The sequence below is a fragment of the Cucurbita pepo genome, chromosome 1 (genome assembly GCF_057944985.1).
Source record: "Cucurbita pepo subsp. pepo isolate OVF chromosome 1, ASM5794498v1, whole genome shotgun sequence".
Taxonomy (NCBI): domain Eukaryota; kingdom Viridiplantae; phylum Streptophyta; class Magnoliopsida; order Cucurbitales; family Cucurbitaceae; genus Cucurbita; species Cucurbita pepo.
In genome coordinates, this window is record NC_141798.1 from 9,595,918 (window position 1) to 9,615,897 (window position 19,980).

Here is a 19,980-nt window from a genome sequence, read left to right on the forward strand (position 1 = left end):
CAATTTGTGCGCATGGCATGTCGGGTGCGATCATACCAGCACTAATGCACCGGATCCCATCAGAACTCCGCAGTTAAGCGTGCTTGGGCGAGAGTAGTACTAAGTTGGGTGACCACTTGGGAAGTCCTCGTGTTGCACCCCTTTTTTATATTTCTTTTGCTCGTTACTTCAATTTCTCCCCGTTCTTTTCTTCCTTTCTTTACAAATGGCAACCTCCCCCGCTCGCACGCTCACGCCCATCGCGTTTCTTCTCCCCGACGTGTCCGCACGGGCCCCGCCGGCCGTTCCCAGCACGTGCGTGCACCCACCCTCGCCTCGATCATGCCCACCCCGCATGCGTTAAATGCAATTTGTGCGCATGGCATGTCGGGTGCGATCATACCAGCACTAATGCACCGGATCCCATCAGAACTCCGCAGTTAAGCGTGCTTGGGCGAGAGTAGTACTAAGTTGGGTGACCACTTGGGAAGTCCTCGTGTTGCACCCCTTTTTTATATTTCTTTTGCTCGTTACTTCAATTTCTCCCCGTTCTTTTCTTCCTTTCTTTACAAATGGCAACCTCCCCCGCTCGCACGCTCACGCCCATCGCGTTTCTTCTCCCCGACGTGTCCGCGCGGGCCCCGCCGGCCGTTCCCAGCACGTGCGTGCACCCACCCTCGCCTCGATCATGCCCACCCCGCATGCGTTAAATGCAATTTGTGCGCATGGCATGTCGGGTGCGATCATACCAGCACTAATGCACCGGATCCCATCAGAACTCCGCAGTTAAGCGTGCTTGGGCGAGAGTAGTACTAAGTTGGGTGACCACTTGGGAAGTCCTCGTGTTGCACCCCTTTTTTATATTTCTTTTGCTCGTTACTTCAATTTCTCCCCGTTCTTTTCTTCCTTTCTTTACAAATGGCAACCTCCCCCGCTCGCACGCTCACGCCCATCGCGTTTCTTCTCCCCGACGTGTCCGCGCGGGCCCCGCCGGCCGTTCCCAGCACGTGCGTGCACCCACCCTCGCCTCGATCATGCCCACCCCGCATGCGTTAAATGCAATTTGTGCGCATGGCATGTCGGGTGCGATCATACCAGCACTAATGCACCGGATCCCATCAGAACTCCGCAGTTAAGCGTGCTTGGGCGAGAGTAGTACTAAGTTGGGTGACCACTTGGGAAGTCCTCGTGTTGCACCCCTTTTTTATATTTCTTTTGCTCGTTACTTCAATTTCTCCCCGTTCTTTTCTTCCTTTCTTTACAAATGGCAACCTCCCCCGCTCGCACGCTCACGCCCATCGCGTTTCTTCTCCCCGACGTGTCCGCACGGGCCCCGCCGGCCGTTCCCAGCACGTGCGTGCACCCACCCTCGCCTCGATCATGCCCACCCCGCATGCGTTAAATGCAATTTGTGCGCATGGCATGTCGGGTGCGATCATACCAGCACTAATGCACCGGATCCCATCAGAACTCCGCAGTTAAGCGTGCTTGGGCGAGAGTAGTACTAAGTTGGGTGACCACTTGGGAAGTCCTCGTGTTGCACCCCTTTTTTATATTTCTTTTGCTCGTTACTTCAATTTCTCCCCGTTCTTTTCTTCCTTTCTTTACAAATGGCAACCTCCCCCGCTCGCACGCTCACGCCCATCGCGTTTCTTCTCCCCGACGTGTCCGCGCGGGCCCCGCCGGCCGTTCCCAGCACGTGCGTGCACCCACCCTCGCCTCGATCATGCCCACCCCGCATGCGTTAAATGCAATTTGTGCGCATGGCATGTCGGGTGCGATCATACCAGCACTAATGCACCGGATCCCATCAGAACTCCGTAGTTAAGCGTGCTTGGGCGAGAGTAGTACTAAGTTGGGTGACCACTTGGGAAGTCCTCGTGTTGCACCCCTTTTTTATATTTCTTTTGCTCGTTACTTCAATTTCTCCCCGTTCTTTTCTTCCTTTCTTTACAAATGGCAACCTCCCCCGCTCGCACGCTCACGCCCATCGCGTTTCTTCTCCCCGACGTGTCCGCGCGGGCCCCGCCGGCCGTTCCCAGCACGTGCGTGCACCCACCCTCGCCTCGATCATGCCCACCCCGCATGCGTTAAATGCAATTTGTGCGCATGGCATGTCGGGTGCGATCATACCAGCACTAATGCACCGGATCCCATCAGAACTCCGCAGTGAAGCGTGCTTGGGCGAGAGTAGTACTAAGTTGGGTGACCACTTGGGAAGTCCTCGTGTTGCACCCCTTTTTTATATTTCTTTTGCTCGTTACTTCAATTTCTCCCCGTTCTTTTCTTCCTTTCTTTACAAATGGCAACCTCCCCCGCTCGCACGCTCACGCCCATCGCGTTTCTTCTCCCCGACGTGTCCGCGCGGGCCCCGCCGGCCGTTCCCAGCACGTGCGTGCACCCACCCTCGCCTCGATCATGCCCACCCCGCATGCGTTAAATGCAATTTGTGCGCATGGCATGTCGGGTGCGATCATACCAGCACTAATGCACCGGATCCCATCAGAACTCCGCAGTTAAGCGTGCTTGGGCGAGAGTAGTACTAAGTTGGGTGACCACTTGGGAAGTCCTCGTGTTGCACCCCTTTTTTATATTTCTTTTGCTCGTTACTTCAATTTCTCCCCGTTCTTTTCTTCCTTTCTTTACAAATGGCAACCTCCCCCGCTCACGCCCATCGCGTTTCTTCTCCCCGACGTGTCCGCGCGGGCCCCGCCGGCCGTTCCCAGCACGTGCGTGCACCCACCCTCGCCTCGATCATGCCCACCCCGCATGCGTTAAATGCAATTTGTGCGCATGGCATGTCGGGTGCGATCATACCAGCACTAATGCACCGGATCCCATCAGAACTCCGCAGTGAAGCGTGCTTGGGCGAGAGTAGTACTAAGTTGGGTGACCACTTGGGAAGTCCTCGTGTTGCACCCCTTTTTTATATTTCTTTTGCTCGTTACTTCAATTTCTCCCCGTTCTTTTCTTCCTTTCTTTACAAATGGCAACCTCCCCCGTTCGCACGCTCACGCCCATCGCGTTTCTTCTCCCCGACGTGTCCGCGCGGGCCCCGCCGGCCGTTCCCAGCACGTGCGTGCACCCACCCTCGCCTCGATCATGCCCACCCCGCATGCGTTAAATGCAATTTGTGCGCATGGCATGTCGGGTGCGATCATACCAGCACTAATGCACCGGATCCCATCAGAACTCCGCAGTGAAGCGTGCTTGGGCGAGAGTAGTACTAAGTTGGGTGACCACTTGGGAAGTCCTCGTGTTGCACCCCTTTTTTATATTTCTTTTGCTCGTTACTTCAATTTCTCCCCGTTCTTTTCTTCCTTTCTTTACAAATGGCAACCTCCCCCGCTCGCACGCTCACGCCCATCGCGTTTCTTCTCCCCGACGTGTCCGCGCGGGCCCCGCCGGCCGTTCCCAGCACGTGCGTGCACCCACCCTCGCCTCGATCATGCCCACCCCGCATGCGTTAAATGCAATTTGTGCGCATGGCATGTCGGGTGCGATCATACCAGCACTAATGCACCGGATCCCATCAGAACTCCGCAGTGAAGCGTGCTTGGGCGAGAGTAGTACTAAGTTGGGTGACCACTTGGGAAGTCCTCGTGTTGCACCCCTTTTTTATATTTCTTTTGCTCGTTACTTCAATTTCTCCCCGTTCTTTTCTTCCTTTCTTTACAAATGGCAACCTCCCCCGCTCGCACGCTCACGCCCATCGCGTTTCTTCTCCCCGACGTGTCCGCGTGGGCCCCGCCGGCCGTTCCCAGCACGTGCGTGCACCCACCCTCGCCTCGATCATGCCCACCCCGCATGCGTTAAATGCAATTTGTGCGCATGGCATGTCGGGTGCGATCATACCAGCACTAATGCACCGGATCCCATCAGAACTCCGCAGTTAAGCGTGCTTGGGCGAGAGTAGTACTAAGTTGGGTGACCACTTGGGAAGTCCTCGTGTTGCACCCCTTTTTTATATTTCTTTTGCTCGTTACTTCAATTTCTCCCCGTTCTTTTCTTCCTTTCTTTACAAATGGCAACCTCCCCCGCTCGCACGCTCACGCCCATCGCGTTTCTTCTCCCCGACGTGTCCGCACGGGCCCCGCCGGCCGTTCCCAGCACGTGCGTGCACCCACCCTCGCCTCGATCATGCCCACCCCGCATGCGTTAAATGCAATTTGTGCGCATGGCATGTCGGGTGCGATCATACCAGCACTAATGCACCGGATCCCATCAGAACTCCGCAGTTAAGCGTGCTTGGGCGAGAGTAGTACTAAGTTGGGTGACCACTTGGGAAGTCCTCGTGTTGCACCCCTTTTTTATATTTCTTTTGCTCGTTACTTCAATTTCTCCCCGTTCTTTTCTTCCTTTCTTTACAAATGGCAACCTCCCCCGCTCGCACGCTCACGCCCATCGCGTTTCTTCTCCCCGACGTGTCCGCGCGGGCCCCGCCGGCCGTTCCCAGCACGTGCGTGCACCCACCCTCGCCTCGATCATGCCCACCCCGCATGCGTTAAATGCAATTTGTGCGCATGGCATGTCGGGTGCGATCATACCAGCACTAATGCACCGGATCCCATCAGAACTCCGCAGTTAAGCGTGCTTGGGCGAGAGTAGTACTAAGTTGGGTGACCACTTGGGAAGTCCTCGTGTTGCACCCCTTTTTTATATTTCTTTTGCTCGTTACTTCAATTTCTCCCCGTTCTTTTCTTCCTTTCTTTACAAATGGCAACCTCCCCCGCTCGCACGCTCACGCCCATCGCGTTTCTTCTCCCCGACGTGTCCGCGCGGGCCCCGCCGGCCGTTCCCAGCACGTGCGTGCACCCACCCTCGCCTCGATCATGCCCACCCCGCATGCGTTAAATGCAATTTGTGCGCATGGCATGTCGGGTGCGATCATACCAGCACTAATGCACCGGATCCCATCAGAACTCCGCAGTTAAGCGTGCTTGGGCGAGAGTAGTACTAAGTTGGGTGACCACTTGGGAAGTCCTCGTGTTGCACCCCTTTTTTATATTTCTTTTGCTCGTTACTTCAATTTCTCCCCGTTCTTTTCTTCCTTTCTTTACAAATGGCAACCTCCCCCGCTCGCACGCTCACGCCCATCGCGTTTCTTCTCCCCGACGTGTCCGCGCGGGCCCCGCCGGCCGTTCCCAGCACGTGCGTGCACCCACCCTCGCCTCGATCATGCCCACCCCGCATGCGTTAAATGCAATTTGTGCGCATGGCATGTCGGGTGCGATCATACCAGCACTAATGCACCGGATCCCATCAGAACTCCGCAGTTAAGCGTGCTTGGGCGAGAGTAGTACTAAGTTGGGTGACCACTTGGGAAGTCCTCGTGTTGCACCCCTTTTTTATATTTCTTTTGCTCGTTACTTCAATTTCTTCTCGTTCTTTTCTTCCTTTCTTTACAAATGGCAACCTCCCCCGCTCGCACGCTCACGCCCATCGCGTTTCTTCTCCCCGACGTGTCCGCGCGGGCCCCGCCGGCCGTTCCCAGCACGTGCGTGCACCCACCCTCGCCTCGATCATGCCCACCCCGCATGCGTTAAATGCAATTTGTGCGCATGGCATGTCGGGTGCGATCATACCAGCACTAATGCACCGGATCCCATCAGAACTCCGCAGTGAAGCGTGCTTGGGCGAGAGTAGTACTAAGTTGGGTGACCACTTGGGAAGTCCTCGTGTTGCACCCATTTTTTATATTTCTTTTGCTCGTTACTTCAATTTCTCCCCGTTCTTTTCTTCCTTTCTTTACAAATGGCAACCTCCCCCGCTCGCACGCTCACGCCCATCGCGTTTCTTCTCCCCGACGTGTCCGCGCGGGCCCCGCCGGCCGTTCCCAGCACGTGCGTGCACCCACCCTCGCCTCGATCATGCCCACCCCGCATGCGTTAAATGCAATTTGTGCGCATGGCATGTTGGGTGCGATCATACCAGCACTAATGCACCGGATCCCATCAGAACTCCGCAGTGAAGCGTGCTTGGGCGAGAGTAGTACTAAGTTGGGTGACCACTTGGGAAGTCCTCGTGTTGCACCCATTTTTTATATTTCTTTTGCTCGTTACTTCAATTTCTCCCCGTTCTTTTCTTCCTTTCTTTACAAATGGCAACCTCCCCCGCTCGCACGCTCACGCCCATCGCGTTTCTTCTCCCCGACGTGTCCGCGCGGGCCCCGCCGGCCGTTCCCAGCACGTGCGTGCACCCACCCTCGCCTCGATCATGCCCACCCCGCATGCGTTAAATGCAATTTGTGCGCATGGCATGTCGGGTGCGATCATACCAGCACTAATGCACCGGATCCCATCAGAACTCCGCAGTTAAGCGTGCTTGGGCGAGAGTAGTACTAAGTTGGGTGACCACTTGGGAAGTCCTCGTGTTGCACCCCTTTTTTATATTTCTTTTGCTCGTTACTTCAATTTCTCCCCGTTCTTTTCTTCCTTTCTTTACAAATGGCAACCTCCCCCGCTCGCACGCTCACGCCCATCGCGTTTCTTCTCCCCGACGTGTCCGCGCGGGCCCCGCCGGCCGTTCCCAGCACGTGCGTGCACCCACCCTCGCCTCGATCATGCCCACCCCGCATGCGTTAAATGCAATTTGTGCGCATGGCATGTCGGGTGCGATCATACCAGCACTAATGCACCGGATCCCATCAGAACTCCGCAGTGAAGCGTGCTTGGGCGAGAGTAGTACTAAGTTGGGTGACCACTTGGGAAGTCCTCGTGTTGCACCCCTTTTTTATATTTCTTTTGCTCGTTACTTCAATTTCTCCCCGTTCTTTTCTTCCTTTCTTTACAAATGGCAACCTCCCCCGCTCGCACGCTCACGCCCATCGCGTTTCTTCTCCCCGACGTGTCCGCGCGGGCCCCGCCGGCCGTTCCCAGCACGTGCGTGCACCCACCCTCGCCTCGATCATGCCCACCCCGCATGCGTTAAATGCAATTTGTGCGCATGGCATGTCGGGTGCGATCATACCAGCACTAATGCACCGGATCCCATCAGAACTCCGCAGTGAAGCGTGCTTGGGCGAGAGTAGTACTAAGTTGGGTGACCACTTGGGAAGTCCTCGTGTTGCACCCATTTTTTATATTTCTTTTGCTCGTTACTTCAATTTCTCCCCGTTCTTTTCTTCCTTTCTTTACAAATGGCAACCTCCCCCGCTCGCACGCTCACGCCCATCGCGTTTCTTCTCCCCGACGTGTCCGCGCGGGCCCCGCCGGCCGTTCCCAGCACGTGCGTGCACCCACCCTCGCCTCGATCATGCCCACCCCGCATGCGTTAAATGCAATTTGTGCGCATGGCATGTCGGGTGCGATCATACCAGCACTAATGCACTGGATCCCATCAGAACTCCGCAGTTAAGCGTGCTTGGGCGAGAGTAGTACTAAGTTGGGTGACCACTTGGGAAGTCCTCGTGTTGCACCCCTTTTTTATATTTCTTTTGCTTTATATTTCTTTTGCTCGTTACTTCAATTTCTCCCCGTTCTTTTCTTCCTTTCTTTACAAATGGCAACCTCCCCCGCTCGCACGCTCACGCCCATCGCGTTTCTTCTCCCCGACGTGTCCGCGCGGGCCCCGCCGGCCGTTCCCAGCACGTGCGTGCACCCACCCTCGCCTCGATCATGCCCACCCCGCATGCGTTAAATGCAATTTGTGCGCATGGCATGTCGGGTGCGATCATACCAGCACTAATGCACCGGATCCCATCAAAACTCCGCAGTGAAGCGTGCTTGGGCGAGAGTAGTACTAAGTTGGGTGACCACTTGGGAAGTCCTCGTGTTGCACCCATTTTTTATATTTCTTTTGCTCGTTACTTCAATTTCTCCCCGTTCTTTTCTTCCTTTCTTTACAAATGGCAACCTCCCCCGCTCGCACGCTCACGCCCATCGCGTTTCTTCTCCCCGACGTGTCCGCGCGGGCCCCGCCGGCCGTTCCCAGCACGTGCGTGCACCCACCCTCGCCTCGATCATGCCCACCCCGCATGCGTTAAATGCAATTTGTGCGCATGGCATGTCGGGTGCGATCATACCAGCACTAATGCACCGGATCCCATCAGAACTCCGCAGTTAAGCGTGCTTGGGCGAGAGTAGTACTAAGTTGGGTGACCACTTGGGAAGTCCTCGTGTTGCACCCCTTTTTTATATTTCTTTTGCTCGTTACTTCAATTTCTCCCCGTTCTTTTCTTCCTTTCTTTACAAATGGCAACCTCCCCCGCTCGCACGCTCACGCCCATCGCGTTTCTTCTCCCCGACGTGTCCGCGCGGGCCCCGCCGGCCGTTCCCAGCACGTGCGTGCACCCACCCTCGCCTCGATCATGCCCACCCCGCATGCGTTAAATGCAATTTGTGCGCATGGCATGTCGGGTGCGATCATACCAGCACTAATGCACCGGATCCCATCAGAACTCCGCAGTGAAGCGTGCTTGGGCGAGAGTAGTACTAAGTTGGGTGACCACTTGGGAAGTCCTCGTGTTGCACCCCTTTTTTATATTTCTTTTGCTCGTTACTTCAATTTCTCCCCGTTCTTTTCTTCCTTTCTTTACAAATGGCAACCTCCCCCGCTCGCACGCTCACGCCCATCGCGTTTCTTCTCCCCGACGTGTCCGCGCGGGCCCCGCCGGCCGTTCCCAGCACGTGCGTGCACCCACCCTCGCCTCGATCATGCCCACCCCGCATGCGTTAAATGCAATTTGTGCGCATGGCATGTCGGGTGCGATCATACCAGCACTAATGCACCGGATCCCATCAGAACTCCGCAGTGAAGCGTGCTTGGGCGAGAGTAGTACTAAGTTGGGTGACCACTTGGGAAGTCCTCGTGTTGCACCCCTTTTTTATATTTCTTTTGCTCGTTACTTCAATTTCTCCCCGTTCTTTTCTTCCTTTCTTTACAAATGGCAACCTCCCCCGCTCGCACGCTCACGCCCATCGCGTTTCTTCTCCCCGACGTGTCCGCGCGGGCCCCGCCGGCCGTTCCCAGCACGTGCGTGCACCCACCCTCGCCTCGATCATGCCCACCCCGCATGCGTTAAATGAAATTTGTGCGCATGGCATGTCGGGTGCGATCATACCAGCACTAATGCACCGGATCCTACAGAACTCCGCAGTTAAGTGTGCTTGGGCGAGAGTAGTACTAAGTTGGGTGACCACTTGGGAAGTCCTCGTGTTGCACCCCTTTTTTATATTTCTTTTGCTCGTTACTTCAATTTCTCCCCGTTCTTTTCTTCCTTTCTTTACAAATGGCAACCTCCCCCGCTCGCACGCTCACGCCCATCGCGTTTCTTCTCCCCGACGTGTCCGCGCGGGCCCCGCCGGCCGTTCCCAGCACGTGCGTGCACCCACCCTCGCCTCGATCATGCCCACCCCGCATGCGTTAAATGCAATTTGTGCGCATGGCATGTCGGGTGCGATCATACCAGCACTAATGCACCGGATCCCATCAGAACTCCGCAGTGAAGCGTGCTTGGGCGAGAGTAGTACTAAGTTGGGTGACCACTTGGGAAGTCCTCGTGTTGCACCCCTTTTTTATATTTCTTTTGCTCGTTACTTCAATTTCTCCCCGTTCTTTTCTTCCTTTCTTTACAAATGGCAACCTCCCCCGCTCGCACGCTCACGCCCATCGCGTTTCTTCTCCCCGACGTGTCCGCGCGGGCCCCGCCGGCCGTTCCCAGCACGTGCGTGCACCCACCCTCGCCTCGATCATGCCCACCCCGCATGCGTTAAATGCAATTTGTGCGCATGGCATGTCGGGTGCGATCATACCAGCACTAATGCACCGGATCCCATCAGAACTCCGCAGTGAAGCGTGCTTGGGCGAGAGTAGTACTAAGTTGGGTGACCACTTGGGAAGTCCTCGTGTTGCACCCATTTTTTATATTTCTTTTGCTCGTTACTTCAATTTCTCCCCGTTCTTTTCTTCCTTTCTTTACAAATGGCAACCTCCCCCGCTCGCACGCTCACGCCCATCGCGTTTCTTCTCCCCGACGTGTCCGCGCGGGCCCCGCCGGCCGTTCCCAGCACGTGCGTGCACCCACCCTCGCCTCGATCATGCCCACCCCGCATGCGTTAAATGCAATTTGTGCGCATGGCATGTCGGGTGCGATCATACCAGCACTAATGCACCGGATCCCATCAGAACTCCGCAGTTAAGCGTGCTTGGGCGAGAGTAGTACTAAGTTGGGTGACCACTTGGGAAGTCCTCGTGTTGCACCCCTTTTTTATATTTCTTTTGCTCGTTACTTCAATTTCTCCCCGTTCTTTTCTTCCTTTCTTTACAAATGGCAACCTCCCCCGCTCGCACGCTCACGCCCATCGCGTTTCTTCTCCCCGACGTGTCCGCGCGGGCCCCGCCGGCCGTTCCCAGCACGTGCGTGCACCCACCCTCGCCTCGATCATGCCCACCCCGCATGCGTTAAATGCAATTTGTGCGCATGGCATGTCGGGTGCGATCATACCAGCACTAATGCACCGGATCCCATCAGAACTCCGCAGTTAAGCGTGCTTGGGCGAGAGTAGTACTAAGTTGGGTGACCACTTGGGAAGTCCTCGTGTTGCACCCCTTTTTTATATTTCTTTTGCTCGTTACTTCAATTTCTCCCCGTTCTTTTCTTCCTTTCTTTACAAATGGCAACCTCCCCCGCTCGCACGCTCACGCCCATCGCGTTTCTTCTCCCCGACGTGTCCGCGCGGGCCCCGCCGGCCGTTCCCAGCACGTGCGTGCACCCACCCTCGCCTCGATCATGCCCACCCCGCATGCGTTAAATGCAATTTGTGCGCATGGCATGTCGGGTGCGATCATACCAGCACTAATGCACCGGATCCCATCAGAACTCCGCAGTGAAGCGTGCTTGGGCGAGAGTAGTACTAAGTTGGGTGACCACTTGGGAAGTCCTCGTGTTGCACCCCTTTTTTATATTTCTTTTGCTCGTTACTTCAATTTCTCCCCGTTCTTTTCTTCCTTTCTTTACAAATGGCAACCTCCCCCGCTCGCACGCTCACGCCCATCGCGTTTCTTCTCCCCGACGTGTCCGCGCGGGCCCCGCCGGCCGTTCCCAGCACGTGCGTGCACCCACCCTCGCCTCGATCATGCCCACCCCGCATGCGTTAAATGCAATTTGTGCGCATGGCATGTCGGGTGCGATCATACCAGCACTAATGCACCGGATCCCATCAGAACTCCGCAGTTAAGCGTGCTTGGGCGAGAGTAGTACTAAGTTGGGTGACCACTTGGGAAGTCCTCGTGTTGCACCCCTTTTTTATATTTCTTTTGCTCGTTACTTCAATTTCTCCCCGTTCTTTTCTTCCTTTCTTTACAAATGGCAACCTCCCCCGCTCGCACGCTCACGCCCATCGCGTTTCTTCTCCCCGACGTGTCCGCGCGGGCCCCGCCGGCCGTTCCCAGCACGTGCGTGCACCCACCCTCGCCTCGATCATGCCCACCCCGCATGCGTTAAATGCAATTTGTGCGCATGGCATGTCGGGTGCGATCATACCAGCACTAATGCACCGGATCCCATCAGAACTCCGCAGTTAAGCGTGCTTGGGCGAGAGTAGTACTAAGTTGGGTGACCACTTGGGAAGTCCTCGTGTTGCACCCCTTTTTTATATTTCTTTTGCTCGTTACTTCAATTTCTCCCCGTTCTTTTCTTCCTTTCTTTACAAATGGCAACCTCCCCCGCTCGCACGCTCACGCCCATCGCGTTTCTTCTCCCCGACGTGTCCGCGCGGGCCCCGCCGGCCGTTCCCAGCACGTGCGTGCACCCACCCTCGCCTCGATCATGCCCACCCCGCATGCGTTAAATGCAATTTGTGCGCATGGCATGTCGGGTGCGATCATACCAGCACTAATGCACCGGATCCCATCAGAACTCCGCAGTTAAGCGTGCTTGGGCGAGAGTAGTACTAAGTTGGGTGACCACTTGGGAAGTCCTCGTGTTGCACCCCTTTTTTATATTTCTTTTGCTCGTTACTTCAATTTCTCCCCGTTCTTTTCTTCCTTTCTTTACAAATGGCAACCTCCCCCGCTCACGCCCATCGCGTTTCTTCTCCCCGACGTGTCCGCGCGGGCCCCGCCGGCCGTTCCCAGCACGTGCGTGCACCCACCCTCGCCTCGATCATGCCCACCCCGCATGCGTTAAATGCAATTTGTGCGCATGGCATGTCGGGTGCGATCATACCAGCACTAATGCACCGGATCCCATCAGAACTCCGCAGTTAAGCGTGCTTGGGCGAGAGTAGTACTAAGTTGGGTCTGGGAAGTCCTCGTGTTGCACCCCTTTTTTATATTTCTTTTGCTCGTTACTTCAATTTCTCCCCGTTCTTTTCTTCCTTTCTTTACAAATGGCAACCTCCCCCGCTCGCACGCTCACGCCCATCGCGTTTCTTCTCCCCGACGTGTCCGCGCGGGCCCCGCCGGCCGTTCCCAGCACGTGCGTGCACCCACCCTCGCCTCGATCATGCCCACCCCGCATGCGTTAAATGCAATTTGTGCGCATGGCATGTCGGGTGCGATCATACCAGCACTAATGCACCGGATCCCATCAGAACTCCGCAGTTAAGCGTGCTTGGGCGAGAGTAGTACTAAGTTGGGTGACCACTTGGGAAGTCCTCGTGTTGCACCCCTTTTTTATATTTCTTTTGCTCGTTACTTCAATTTCTCCCCGTTCTTTTCTTCCTTTCTTTACAAATGGCAACCTCCCCCGCTCACGCCCATCGCGTTTCTTCTCCCCGACGTGTCCGCGCGGGCCCCGCCGGCCGTTCCCAGCACGTGCGTGCACCCACCCTCGCCTCGATCATGCCCACCCCGCATGCGTTAAATGCAATTTGTGCGCATGGCATGTCGGGTGCGATCATACCAGCACTAATGCACCGGATCCCATCAGAACTCCGCAGTTAAGCGTGCTTGGGCGAGAGTAGTACTAAGTTGGGTACCTGGGAAGTCCTCGTGTTGCACCCCTTTTTTATATTTCTTTTGCTCGTTACTTCAATTTCTCCCCGTTCTTTTCTTCCTTTCTTTACAAATGGCAACCTCCCCCGCTCGCACGCTCACGCCCATCGCGTTTCTTCTCCCCGACGTGTCCGCGCGGGCCCCGCCGGCCGTTCCCAGCACGTGCGTGCACCCACCCTCGCCTCGATCATGCCCACCCCGCATGCGTTAAATGCAATTTGTGCGCATGGCATGTCGGGTGCGATCATACCAGCACTAATGCACCGGATCCCATCAGAACTCCGCAGTTAAGCGTGCTTGGGCGAGAGTAGTACTAAGTTGGGTGACCACTTGGGAAGTCCTCGTGTTGCACCCCTTTTTTATATTTCTTTTGCTCGTTACTTCAATTTCTCCCCGTTCTTTTCTTCCTTTCTTTACAAATGGCAACCTCCCCCGCTCACGCCCATCGCGTTTCTTCTCCCCGACGTGTCCGCGCGGGCCCCGCCGGCCGTTCCCAGCACGTGCGTGCACCCACCCTCGCCTCGATCATGCCCACCCCGCATGCGTTAAATGAAATTTGTGCGCATGGCATGTCGGGTGCGATCATACCAGCACTAATGCACCGGATCCCATCAGAACTCCGCAGTTAAGCGTGCTTGGGCGAGAGTAGTACTAAGTTGGTCTGGGAAGTCCTCGTGTTGCACCCCTTTTTTATATTTCTTTTGCTCGTTACTTCAATTTCTCCCCGTTCTTTTCTTCCTTTCTTTACAAATGGCAACCTCCCCCGCTCGCACGCTCACGCCCATCGCGTTTCTTCTCCCCGACGTGTCCGCGCGGGCCCCGCCGGCCGTTCCCAGCACGTGCGTGCACCCACCCTCGCCTCGATCATGCCCACCCCGCATGCGTTAAATGCAATTTGTGCGCATGGCATGTCGGGTGCGATCATACCAGCACTAATGCACCGGATCCCATCAGAACTCCGCAGTTAAGCGTGCTTGGGCGAGAGTAGTACTAAGTTGGGTGACCACTTGGGAAGTCCTCGTGTTGCACCCCTTTTTTATATTTCTTTTGCTCGTTACTTCAATTTCTCCCCGTTCTTTTCTTCCTTTCTTTACAAATGGCAACCTCCCCCGCTCGCACGCTCACGCCCATCGCGTTTCTTCTCCCCGACGTGTCCGCGCGGGCCCCGCCGGCCGTTCCCAGCACGTGCGTGCACCCACCCTCGCCTCGATCATGCCCACCCCGCATGCGTTAAATGCAATTTGTGCGCATGGCATGTCGGGTGCGATCATACCAGCACTAATGCACCGGATCCCATCAGAACTCCGCAGTTAAGCGTGCTTGGGCGAGAGTAGTACTAAGTTGGGTGACCACTTGGGAAGTCCTCGTGTTGCACCCCTTTTTTATATTTCTTTTGCTCGTTACTTCAATTTCTCCCCGTTCTTTTCTTCCTTTCTTTACAAATGGCAACCTCCCCCGCTCGCACGCTCACGCCCATCGCGTTTCTTCTCCCCGACGTGTCCGCGCGGGCCCCGCCGGCCGTTCCCAGCACGTGCGTGCACCCACCCTCGCCTCGATCATGCCCACCCCGCATGCGTTAAATGCAATTTGTGCGCATGGCATGTCGGGTGCGATCATACCAGCACTAATGCACCGGATCCCATCAGAACTCCGCAGTTAAGCGTGCTTGGGCGAGAGTAGTACTAAGTTGGGTGACCACTTGGGATGTCCTCGTGTTGCACCCCTTTTTTATATTTCTTTTGCTCGTTACTTCAATTTCTCCCCGTTCTTTTCTTCCTTTCTTTACAAATGGCAACCTCCCCCGCTCGCACGCTCACGCCCATCGCGTTTCTTCTCCCCGACGTGTCCGCGCGGGCCCCGCCGGCCGTTCCCAGCACGTGCGTGCACCCACCCTCGCCTCGATCATGCCCACCCCGCATGCGTTAAATGCAATTTGTGCGCATGGCATGTCGGGTGCGATCATACCAGCACTAATGCACCGGATCCCATCAGAACTCCGCAGTTAAGCGTGCTTGGGCGAGAGTAGTACTAAGTTGGGTGACCACTTGGGAAGTCCTCGTGTTGCACCCCTTTTTTATATTTCTTTTACTCGTTACTTCAATTTCTCCCCGTTCTTTTCTTCCTTTCTTTACAAATGGCAACCTCCCCCGCTCGCACGCTCACGCCCATCGCGTTTCTTCTCCCCGACGTGTCCGCGCGGGCCCCGCCGGCCGTTCCCAGCACGTGCGTGCACCCACCCTCGCCTCGATCATGCCCACCCCGCATGCGTTAAATGCAATTTGTGCGCATGGCATGTCGGGTGCGATCATACCAGCACTAATGCACCGGATCCCATCAGAACTCCGCAGTTAAGCGTGCTTGGGCGAGAGTAGTACTAAGTTGGGTGACCACTTGGGAAGTCCTCGTGTTGCACCCCTTTTTTATATTTCTTTTGCTCGTTACTTCAATTTCTCCCCGTTCTTTTCTTCCTTTCTTTACAAATGGCAACCTCCCCCGCTCGCACGCTCACGCCCATCGCGTTTCTTCTCCCCGACGTGTCCGCGCGGGCCCCGCCGGCCGTTCCCAGCACGTGCGTGCACCCACCCTCGCCTCGATCATGCCCACCCCGCATGCGTTAAATGCAATTTGTGCGCATGGCATGTCGGGTGCGATCATACCAGCACTAATGCACCGGATCCCATCAGAACTCCGCAGTGAAGCGTGCTTGGGCGAGAGCAGTTAAGCGTGCTTGGGCGAGAGTAGTACTAAGTTGGGTGACCACTTGGGAAGTCCTCGTGTTGCACCCCTTTTTTATATTTCTTTTGCTCGTTACTTCAATTTCTCCCCGTTCTTTTCTTCCTTTCTTTACAAATGGCAACCTCGCACGCTCACGCCCATCGCGTTTCTTCTCCCCGACGTGTCCGCGCGGGCCCCGCCGGCCGTTCCCAGCACGTGCGTGCACCCACCGTCGCCTCGATCATGCCCACCCCGCATGCGTTAAATGCAATTTGTGCGCATGGCATGTCGGGTGCGATCATACCAGCACTAATGCACCGGATCCCATCAGAACTCCGCAGTTAAGCGTGCTTGGGCGAGAGTAGTACTAAGTTGGGTGACCACTTGGGAAGTCCTCGTGTTGCACCCCTTTTTTATATTTCTTTTGCTCGTTACTTCAATTTCTCCCCGTTCTTTTCTTCCTTTCTTTACAAATGGCAACCTCGCACGCTCACGCCCATCGCGTTTCTTCTCCCCGACGTGTCCGCGCGGGCACCGCCGGCCGTTCCCAGCACGTGCGTGCACCCACCGTCGCCTCGATCATGCCCACCCCGCATGCGTTAAATGCAATTTGTGCGCATGGCATGTCGGGTGCGATCATACCAGCACTAATGCACCGGATCCCATCAGAACTCCGCAGTTAAGCGTGCTTGGGCGAGAGTAGTACTAAGTTGGGTGATCACTTGGGAAGTCCTCGTGTTGCACCCCTTTTTTATATTTCTTTTGCTCGTTACTTCAATTTCTCCCCGTTCTTTTCTTCCTTTCTTTACAAATGGCAACCTCGCACGCTCACGCCCATCGCGTTTCTTCTCCCCGACGTGTCCGCGCGGGCCCCGCCGGCCGTTCCCAGCACGTGCGTGCACCCACCATCGCCTCGATCATGCCCACCCCGCATGCGTTAAATGCAATTTGTGCGCATGGCATGTCGGGTGCGATCATACCAGCACTAATGCACCGGATCCCATCAGAACTCCGCAGTTAAGCGTGCTTGGGCGAGAGTAGTACTAAGTTGGGTGACCACTTGGGAAGTCCTCGTGTTGCACCCCTTTTTTATATTTCTTTTGCTCGTTACTTCAATTTCTCCCCGTTCTTTTCTTCCTTTCTTTACAAATGGCAACCTCGCACGCTCACGCCCATCGCGTTTCTTCTCCCCGACGTGTCCGCGCGGGCCCCGCCGGCCGTTCCCAGCACGTGCGTGCACCCACCGTCGCCTCGATCATGCCCACCCCGCATGCGTTAAATGCAATTTGTGCGCATGGCATGTCGGGTGCGATCATACCAGCACTAATGCACCGGATCCCATCAGAACTCCGCAGTTAAGCGTGCTTGGGCGAGAGTAGTACTAAGTTGGGTGACCACTTGGGAAGTCCTCGTGTTGCACCCCTTTTTTATATTTCTTTTGCTCGTTACTTCAATTTCTCCCCGTTCTTTTCTTCCTTTCTTTACAAATGGCAACCTCGCACGCTCACGCCCATCGCGTTTCTTCTCCCCGACGTGTCCGCGCGGGCCCCGCCGGCCGTTCCCAGCACGTGCGTGCACCCACCGTCGCCTCGATCATGCCCACCCCGCATGCGTTAAATGCAATTTGTGCGCATGGCATGTCGGGTGCGATCATACCAGCACTAATGCACCGGATCCCATCGGAACTCCGCAGTTAAGCGTGCTTAGGCGAGAGTAGTACTAAGTTGGGTGATCACTTGGGAAGTCCTCGTGTTGCACCCCTTTTTTATATTTCTTTTACTCGTTACTTCAATTTCTCCCCGTTCTTTTCTTCCTTTCTTTACAAATGGCAACCTCGCACGCTCACGCCCATCGCGTTTCTTCTCCCCGACGTGTCCGCGCGGGCCCCGCCGGCCGTTCCCAGCACGTGCGTGCACCCACCGTCGCCTCGATCATGCCCACCCCGCATGCGTTAAATGCAATTTGTGCGCATGGCATGTCGGGTGCGATCATACCAGCACTAATGCACCGGATCCCATCGGAACTCCGCAGTTAAGCGTGCTTAGGCGAGAGTAGTACTAAGTTGGGTGATCACTTGGGAAGTCCTCGTGTTGCACCCCTTTTTTATATTTCTTTTACTCGTTACTTCAATTTCTCCCCGTTCTTTTCTTCCTTTCTTTACAAATGGCAACCTCGCACGCTCACGCCCATCGCGTTTCTTCTCCCCGACGTGTCCGCGCGGGCCCCGCCGGCCGTTCCCAGCACGTGCGTGCACCCACCGTCGTCTCGATCATGCCCACCCCGCATGCGTTAAATGCAATTTGTGCGCATGGCATGTCGGGTGCGATCATACCAGCACTAATGCACCGGATCCCATCAGAACTCCGCAGGTAAGCGTGCTTGGGCGAGAGTAGTACTAAGTTGGGTGACCACTTGGGAAGTCCTCGTGTTGCACCCCTTTTTTATATTTCTTTTGCTCGTTACTTCAATTTCTCCCCGTTCTTTTCTTCCTTTCTTTACAAATGGCAACCTCGCACGCTCACGCCCATCGCGTTTCTTCTCCCCGACGTGTCCGCGCGGGCCCCGCCGGCCGTTCCCAGCACGTGCGTGCACCCACCGTCGCCTCGATCATGCCCACCCCGCATGCGTTAAATGCAATTTGTGCGCATGGCATGTCGGGTGCGATCATACCAGCACTAATGCACCGGATCCCATCAGAACTCCGCAGTTAAGCGTGCTTGGGCGAGAGTAGTACTAAGTTGGGTGACCACTTGGGAAGTCCTCGTGTTGCACCCCTTTTTTATATTTCTTTTGCTCGTTACTTCAATTTCTCCCCGTTCTTTTCTTCCTTTCTTTACAAATGGCAACCTCGCACGCTCACGCCCATCGCGTTTCTTCTCCCCGACGTGTCCGCGCGGGCCCCGCCGGCCGTTCCCAGCACGTGCGTGCACCCACCGTCGCCTCGATCATGCCCACCCCGCATGCGTTAAATGCAATTTGTGCGCATGGCATGTCGGGTGCGATCATACCAGCACTAATGCACCGGATCCCATCAGAACTCCGCAGTTAAGCGTGCTTGGGCGACAGTAGTACTAAGTTGGGTGACCACTTGGGAAGTCCTCGTGTTGCACCCCTTTTTTATATTTCTTTTGCTCGTTACTTCAATTTCTCCCCGTTCTTTTCTTCCTTTCTTTACAAATGGCAACCTCGCACGCTCACGCCCATCGCGTTTCTTCTCCCCGACGTGTCCGCGCGGGCCCCGCCGGCCGTTCCCAGCACGTGCGTGCACCCACCGTCGCCTCGATCATGCCCACCCCGCATGCGTTAAATGCAATTTGTGCGCATGGCATGTCGGGTGCGATCATACCAGCACTAATGCACCGGATCCCATCAGAACTCCGCAGTTAAGCGTGCTTGGGCGAGAGTAGTACTAAGTTGGGTGATCACTTGGGAAGTCCTCGTGCTTGGGCGAGAGTAGTACTAAGTTGGGTGATCACTTGGGAAGTCCTCGTGTTGCACCCGTTTTTTATATTTCTTTTGCTCGTTACTTCAATTTCTCCCCGTTCTTTTCTTCCTTTCTTTACAAATGGCAACCTCGCACGCTCACGCCCATCGCGTTTCTTCTCCCCGACGTGTCCGCGCGGGCCCCGCCGGCCGTTCCCAGCACGTGCGTGCACCCACCGTCGCCTCGATCATGCCCACCCCGCATGCGTTAAATGCAATTTGTGCGCATGGCATGTCGGGTGCGATCATACCAGCACTAATGCACCGGATCCCATCAGAACTCCGCAGTTAAGCGTGCTTGGGCGAGAGTAGTACTAAGTTGGGTGACCACTTGGGAAGTCCTCGTGTTGCACCCCTTTTTTATATTTCTTTTGCTCGTTACTTCAATTTCTCCCCGTTCTTTTCTTCCGTTCTTTACAAATGGCAACCTCGCACGCTCACGCCCATCGCGTTTCTTCTCCCCGACGTGTCCGCGCGGGCCCCGCCGGCCGTTCCCAGCACGTTCGTGCACCCACCGTCGCCTCGATCATGCCCACCCCGCATGCGTTAAATGCAATTTGTGCGCATGGCATGTCGGGTGCGATCATACCAGCACTAATGCACCGGATCCCATCAGAACTCCGCAGTTAAGCGTGCTTGGGCGAGAGTAGTACTAAGTTGGGTGACCACTTGGGAAGTCCTCGTGTTGCACCCCTTTTTTATATTTCTTTTGCTCGTTACTTCAATTTCTCCCCGTTCTTTTCTTCCTTTCTTTACAAATGGCAACCTCGCACGCTCACGCCCATCGCGTTTCTTCTCCCCGACGTGTCCGCGCGGGCCCCGCCGGCCGTTCCCAGCACGTGCGTGCACCCACCGTCGCCTCGATCA

General features: G+C 55.8%; 52 non-coding genes and 6 pseudogenes across 52 annotated transcripts; all 58 read left to right on the top strand.

Moving 5' to 3' along the window:
• The first annotated feature begins 22 nt into the window (after window positions 1–22).
• Window positions 23–141, top strand: LOC147794261 (5S ribosomal RNA). The gene has a single exon (XR_015413884.1). It is a non-coding gene; the product is annotated as a 5S ribosomal RNA (ribosomal RNA).
• A 227-nt stretch (window positions 142–368) lies between these two features.
• On the top strand, window positions 369–487 carry LOC147794262 (5S ribosomal RNA). Its single transcript, XR_015413889.1, has one exon. It is a non-coding gene; the product is annotated as a 5S ribosomal RNA (ribosomal RNA).
• Window positions 488–714: 227 nt separating this feature from the next.
• On the top strand, window positions 715–833 carry LOC147794263 (5S ribosomal RNA). The gene has a single exon (XR_015413890.1). It is a non-coding gene; the product is annotated as a 5S ribosomal RNA (ribosomal RNA).
• Window positions 834–1,060: 227 nt separating this feature from the next.
• Window positions 1,061–1,179, top strand: LOC147794264 (5S ribosomal RNA). The gene has a single exon (XR_015413891.1). It is a non-coding gene; the product is annotated as a 5S ribosomal RNA (ribosomal RNA).
• Window positions 1,180–1,406: 227 nt separating this feature from the next.
• Window positions 1,407–1,525, top strand: LOC147794265 (5S ribosomal RNA). The gene has a single exon (XR_015413893.1). It is a non-coding gene; the product is annotated as a 5S ribosomal RNA (ribosomal RNA).
• A 227-nt stretch (window positions 1,526–1,752) lies between these two features.
• LOC147794266 (5S ribosomal RNA) lies at window positions 1,753–1,871 on the top strand. Its single transcript, XR_015413091.1, has one exon. It is a non-coding gene; the product is annotated as a 5S ribosomal RNA (ribosomal RNA).
• Window positions 1,872–2,098: 227 nt separating this feature from the next.
• On the top strand, window positions 2,099–2,217 carry LOC147794267 (5S ribosomal RNA). Its single transcript, XR_015413133.1, has one exon. It is a non-coding gene; the product is annotated as a 5S ribosomal RNA (ribosomal RNA).
• Window positions 2,218–2,444: 227 nt separating this feature from the next.
• Window positions 2,445–2,563, top strand: LOC147794268 (5S ribosomal RNA). Its single transcript, XR_015413896.1, has one exon. It is a non-coding gene; the product is annotated as a 5S ribosomal RNA (ribosomal RNA).
• A 219-nt stretch (window positions 2,564–2,782) lies between these two features.
• On the top strand, window positions 2,783–2,901 carry LOC147794269 (5S ribosomal RNA). Its single transcript, XR_015413134.1, has one exon. It is a non-coding gene; the product is annotated as a 5S ribosomal RNA (ribosomal RNA).
• A 227-nt stretch (window positions 2,902–3,128) lies between these two features.
• Window positions 3,129–3,247, top strand: LOC147794270 (5S ribosomal RNA). The gene has a single exon (XR_015413135.1). It is a non-coding gene; the product is annotated as a 5S ribosomal RNA (ribosomal RNA).
• Window positions 3,248–3,474: 227 nt separating this feature from the next.
• Window positions 3,475–3,593, top strand: LOC147794271 (5S ribosomal RNA). The gene has a single exon (XR_015413136.1). It is a non-coding gene; the product is annotated as a 5S ribosomal RNA (ribosomal RNA).
• Window positions 3,594–3,820: 227 nt separating this feature from the next.
• LOC147794272 (5S ribosomal RNA) lies at window positions 3,821–3,939 on the top strand. Its single transcript, XR_015413901.1, has one exon. It is a non-coding gene; the product is annotated as a 5S ribosomal RNA (ribosomal RNA).
• Window positions 3,940–4,166: 227 nt separating this feature from the next.
• Window positions 4,167–4,285, top strand: LOC147794273 (5S ribosomal RNA). Its single transcript, XR_015413902.1, has one exon. It is a non-coding gene; the product is annotated as a 5S ribosomal RNA (ribosomal RNA).
• Window positions 4,286–4,512: 227 nt separating this feature from the next.
• LOC147794274 (5S ribosomal RNA) lies at window positions 4,513–4,631 on the top strand. Its single transcript, XR_015413903.1, has one exon. It is a non-coding gene; the product is annotated as a 5S ribosomal RNA (ribosomal RNA).
• A 227-nt stretch (window positions 4,632–4,858) lies between these two features.
• Window positions 4,859–4,977, top strand: LOC147794275 (5S ribosomal RNA). Its single transcript, XR_015413905.1, has one exon. It is a non-coding gene; the product is annotated as a 5S ribosomal RNA (ribosomal RNA).
• Window positions 4,978–5,204: 227 nt separating this feature from the next.
• On the top strand, window positions 5,205–5,323 carry LOC147794276 (5S ribosomal RNA). The gene has a single exon (XR_015413909.1). It is a non-coding gene; the product is annotated as a 5S ribosomal RNA (ribosomal RNA).
• A 227-nt stretch (window positions 5,324–5,550) lies between these two features.
• On the top strand, window positions 5,551–5,669 carry LOC147794277 (5S ribosomal RNA). Its single transcript, XR_015413227.1, has one exon. It is a non-coding gene; the product is annotated as a 5S ribosomal RNA (ribosomal RNA).
• A 227-nt stretch (window positions 5,670–5,896) lies between these two features.
• On the top strand, window positions 5,897–6,015 carry LOC147794278 (5S ribosomal RNA). Its single transcript, XR_015413228.1, has one exon. It is a non-coding gene; the product is annotated as a 5S ribosomal RNA (ribosomal RNA).
• A 227-nt stretch (window positions 6,016–6,242) lies between these two features.
• On the top strand, window positions 6,243–6,361 carry LOC147794279 (5S ribosomal RNA). Its single transcript, XR_015413912.1, has one exon. It is a non-coding gene; the product is annotated as a 5S ribosomal RNA (ribosomal RNA).
• A 227-nt stretch (window positions 6,362–6,588) lies between these two features.
• LOC147794280 (5S ribosomal RNA) lies at window positions 6,589–6,707 on the top strand. The gene has a single exon (XR_015413138.1). It is a non-coding gene; the product is annotated as a 5S ribosomal RNA (ribosomal RNA).
• A 227-nt stretch (window positions 6,708–6,934) lies between these two features.
• On the top strand, window positions 6,935–7,053 carry LOC147794281 (5S ribosomal RNA). The gene has a single exon (XR_015413229.1). It is a non-coding gene; the product is annotated as a 5S ribosomal RNA (ribosomal RNA).
• A 227-nt stretch (window positions 7,054–7,280) lies between these two features.
• On the top strand, window positions 7,281–7,399 carry LOC147794282 (5S ribosomal RNA). The gene has a single exon (XR_015413237.1). It is a non-coding gene; the product is annotated as a 5S ribosomal RNA (ribosomal RNA).
• A 243-nt stretch (window positions 7,400–7,642) lies between these two features.
• On the top strand, window positions 7,643–7,761 carry LOC147794283 (5S ribosomal RNA). The gene has a single exon (XR_015413479.1). It is a non-coding gene; the product is annotated as a 5S ribosomal RNA (ribosomal RNA).
• Window positions 7,762–7,988: 227 nt separating this feature from the next.
• On the top strand, window positions 7,989–8,107 carry LOC147794284 (5S ribosomal RNA). The gene has a single exon (XR_015413913.1). It is a non-coding gene; the product is annotated as a 5S ribosomal RNA (ribosomal RNA).
• Window positions 8,108–8,334: 227 nt separating this feature from the next.
• LOC147794285 (5S ribosomal RNA) lies at window positions 8,335–8,453 on the top strand. Its single transcript, XR_015413139.1, has one exon. It is a non-coding gene; the product is annotated as a 5S ribosomal RNA (ribosomal RNA).
• Window positions 8,454–8,680: 227 nt separating this feature from the next.
• Window positions 8,681–8,799, top strand: LOC147794286 (5S ribosomal RNA). Its single transcript, XR_015413140.1, has one exon. It is a non-coding gene; the product is annotated as a 5S ribosomal RNA (ribosomal RNA).
• Window positions 8,800–9,026: 227 nt separating this feature from the next.
• LOC147794287 (5S ribosomal RNA) lies at window positions 9,027–9,144 on the top strand (annotated as a pseudogene).
• Window positions 9,145–9,371: 227 nt separating this feature from the next.
• LOC147794288 (5S ribosomal RNA) lies at window positions 9,372–9,490 on the top strand. The gene has a single exon (XR_015413145.1). It is a non-coding gene; the product is annotated as a 5S ribosomal RNA (ribosomal RNA).
• A 227-nt stretch (window positions 9,491–9,717) lies between these two features.
• LOC147794289 (5S ribosomal RNA) lies at window positions 9,718–9,836 on the top strand. The gene has a single exon (XR_015413230.1). It is a non-coding gene; the product is annotated as a 5S ribosomal RNA (ribosomal RNA).
• Window positions 9,837–10,063: 227 nt separating this feature from the next.
• On the top strand, window positions 10,064–10,182 carry LOC147794290 (5S ribosomal RNA). Its single transcript, XR_015413923.1, has one exon. It is a non-coding gene; the product is annotated as a 5S ribosomal RNA (ribosomal RNA).
• A 227-nt stretch (window positions 10,183–10,409) lies between these two features.
• Window positions 10,410–10,528, top strand: LOC147794291 (5S ribosomal RNA). The gene has a single exon (XR_015413933.1). It is a non-coding gene; the product is annotated as a 5S ribosomal RNA (ribosomal RNA).
• A 227-nt stretch (window positions 10,529–10,755) lies between these two features.
• LOC147794292 (5S ribosomal RNA) lies at window positions 10,756–10,874 on the top strand. Its single transcript, XR_015413146.1, has one exon. It is a non-coding gene; the product is annotated as a 5S ribosomal RNA (ribosomal RNA).
• Window positions 10,875–11,101: 227 nt separating this feature from the next.
• On the top strand, window positions 11,102–11,220 carry LOC147794293 (5S ribosomal RNA). The gene has a single exon (XR_015413954.1). It is a non-coding gene; the product is annotated as a 5S ribosomal RNA (ribosomal RNA).
• Window positions 11,221–11,447: 227 nt separating this feature from the next.
• LOC147794294 (5S ribosomal RNA) lies at window positions 11,448–11,566 on the top strand. Its single transcript, XR_015413965.1, has one exon. It is a non-coding gene; the product is annotated as a 5S ribosomal RNA (ribosomal RNA).
• Window positions 11,567–11,793: 227 nt separating this feature from the next.
• LOC147794295 (5S ribosomal RNA) lies at window positions 11,794–11,912 on the top strand. Its single transcript, XR_015413976.1, has one exon. It is a non-coding gene; the product is annotated as a 5S ribosomal RNA (ribosomal RNA).
• Window positions 11,913–12,131: 219 nt separating this feature from the next.
• On the top strand, window positions 12,132–12,244 carry LOC147794296 (5S ribosomal RNA; annotated as a pseudogene).
• Window positions 12,245–12,471: 227 nt separating this feature from the next.
• LOC147794297 (5S ribosomal RNA) lies at window positions 12,472–12,590 on the top strand. Its single transcript, XR_015413986.1, has one exon. It is a non-coding gene; the product is annotated as a 5S ribosomal RNA (ribosomal RNA).
• A 219-nt stretch (window positions 12,591–12,809) lies between these two features.
• On the top strand, window positions 12,810–12,924 carry LOC147794298 (5S ribosomal RNA; annotated as a pseudogene).
• A 227-nt stretch (window positions 12,925–13,151) lies between these two features.
• LOC147794299 (5S ribosomal RNA) lies at window positions 13,152–13,270 on the top strand. The gene has a single exon (XR_015413996.1). It is a non-coding gene; the product is annotated as a 5S ribosomal RNA (ribosomal RNA).
• A 219-nt stretch (window positions 13,271–13,489) lies between these two features.
• LOC147794300 (5S ribosomal RNA) lies at window positions 13,490–13,601 on the top strand (annotated as a pseudogene).
• Window positions 13,602–13,828: 227 nt separating this feature from the next.
• On the top strand, window positions 13,829–13,947 carry LOC147794301 (5S ribosomal RNA). The gene has a single exon (XR_015414016.1). It is a non-coding gene; the product is annotated as a 5S ribosomal RNA (ribosomal RNA).
• Window positions 13,948–14,174: 227 nt separating this feature from the next.
• Window positions 14,175–14,293, top strand: LOC147794302 (5S ribosomal RNA). The gene has a single exon (XR_015414027.1). It is a non-coding gene; the product is annotated as a 5S ribosomal RNA (ribosomal RNA).
• A 227-nt stretch (window positions 14,294–14,520) lies between these two features.
• LOC147794303 (5S ribosomal RNA) lies at window positions 14,521–14,639 on the top strand. Its single transcript, XR_015413355.1, has one exon. It is a non-coding gene; the product is annotated as a 5S ribosomal RNA (ribosomal RNA).
• A 227-nt stretch (window positions 14,640–14,866) lies between these two features.
• On the top strand, window positions 14,867–14,985 carry LOC147794304 (5S ribosomal RNA). Its single transcript, XR_015414036.1, has one exon. It is a non-coding gene; the product is annotated as a 5S ribosomal RNA (ribosomal RNA).
• Window positions 14,986–15,212: 227 nt separating this feature from the next.
• Window positions 15,213–15,331, top strand: LOC147794305 (5S ribosomal RNA). Its single transcript, XR_015414047.1, has one exon. It is a non-coding gene; the product is annotated as a 5S ribosomal RNA (ribosomal RNA).
• A 227-nt stretch (window positions 15,332–15,558) lies between these two features.
• On the top strand, window positions 15,559–15,701 carry LOC147794306 (5S ribosomal RNA; annotated as a pseudogene).
• A 219-nt stretch (window positions 15,702–15,920) lies between these two features.
• On the top strand, window positions 15,921–16,039 carry LOC147794307 (5S ribosomal RNA). The gene has a single exon (XR_015414055.1). It is a non-coding gene; the product is annotated as a 5S ribosomal RNA (ribosomal RNA).
• A 219-nt stretch (window positions 16,040–16,258) lies between these two features.
• On the top strand, window positions 16,259–16,377 carry LOC147794308 (5S ribosomal RNA). Its single transcript, XR_015413243.1, has one exon. It is a non-coding gene; the product is annotated as a 5S ribosomal RNA (ribosomal RNA).
• A 219-nt stretch (window positions 16,378–16,596) lies between these two features.
• LOC147794309 (5S ribosomal RNA) lies at window positions 16,597–16,715 on the top strand. The gene has a single exon (XR_015414073.1). It is a non-coding gene; the product is annotated as a 5S ribosomal RNA (ribosomal RNA).
• Window positions 16,716–16,934: 219 nt separating this feature from the next.
• On the top strand, window positions 16,935–17,053 carry LOC147794310 (5S ribosomal RNA). The gene has a single exon (XR_015414077.1). It is a non-coding gene; the product is annotated as a 5S ribosomal RNA (ribosomal RNA).
• A 219-nt stretch (window positions 17,054–17,272) lies between these two features.
• Window positions 17,273–17,391, top strand: LOC147794311 (5S ribosomal RNA). The gene has a single exon (XR_015413488.1). It is a non-coding gene; the product is annotated as a 5S ribosomal RNA (ribosomal RNA).
• Window positions 17,392–17,610: 219 nt separating this feature from the next.
• On the top strand, window positions 17,611–17,729 carry LOC147794312 (5S ribosomal RNA). The gene has a single exon (XR_015413489.1). It is a non-coding gene; the product is annotated as a 5S ribosomal RNA (ribosomal RNA).
• A 219-nt stretch (window positions 17,730–17,948) lies between these two features.
• LOC147794313 (5S ribosomal RNA) lies at window positions 17,949–18,067 on the top strand. Its single transcript, XR_015413276.1, has one exon. It is a non-coding gene; the product is annotated as a 5S ribosomal RNA (ribosomal RNA).
• A 219-nt stretch (window positions 18,068–18,286) lies between these two features.
• On the top strand, window positions 18,287–18,405 carry LOC147794314 (5S ribosomal RNA). The gene has a single exon (XR_015414081.1). It is a non-coding gene; the product is annotated as a 5S ribosomal RNA (ribosomal RNA).
• A 219-nt stretch (window positions 18,406–18,624) lies between these two features.
• LOC147794315 (5S ribosomal RNA) lies at window positions 18,625–18,743 on the top strand. Its single transcript, XR_015413424.1, has one exon. It is a non-coding gene; the product is annotated as a 5S ribosomal RNA (ribosomal RNA).
• Window positions 18,744–18,962: 219 nt separating this feature from the next.
• On the top strand, window positions 18,963–19,082 carry LOC147794316 (5S ribosomal RNA; annotated as a pseudogene).
• A 268-nt stretch (window positions 19,083–19,350) lies between these two features.
• On the top strand, window positions 19,351–19,469 carry LOC147794317 (5S ribosomal RNA). Its single transcript, XR_015414086.1, has one exon. It is a non-coding gene; the product is annotated as a 5S ribosomal RNA (ribosomal RNA).
• Window positions 19,470–19,688: 219 nt separating this feature from the next.
• On the top strand, window positions 19,689–19,807 carry LOC147794318 (5S ribosomal RNA). Its single transcript, XR_015414094.1, has one exon. It is a non-coding gene; the product is annotated as a 5S ribosomal RNA (ribosomal RNA).
• Window positions 19,808–19,980: the final 173 nt, after the last annotated feature.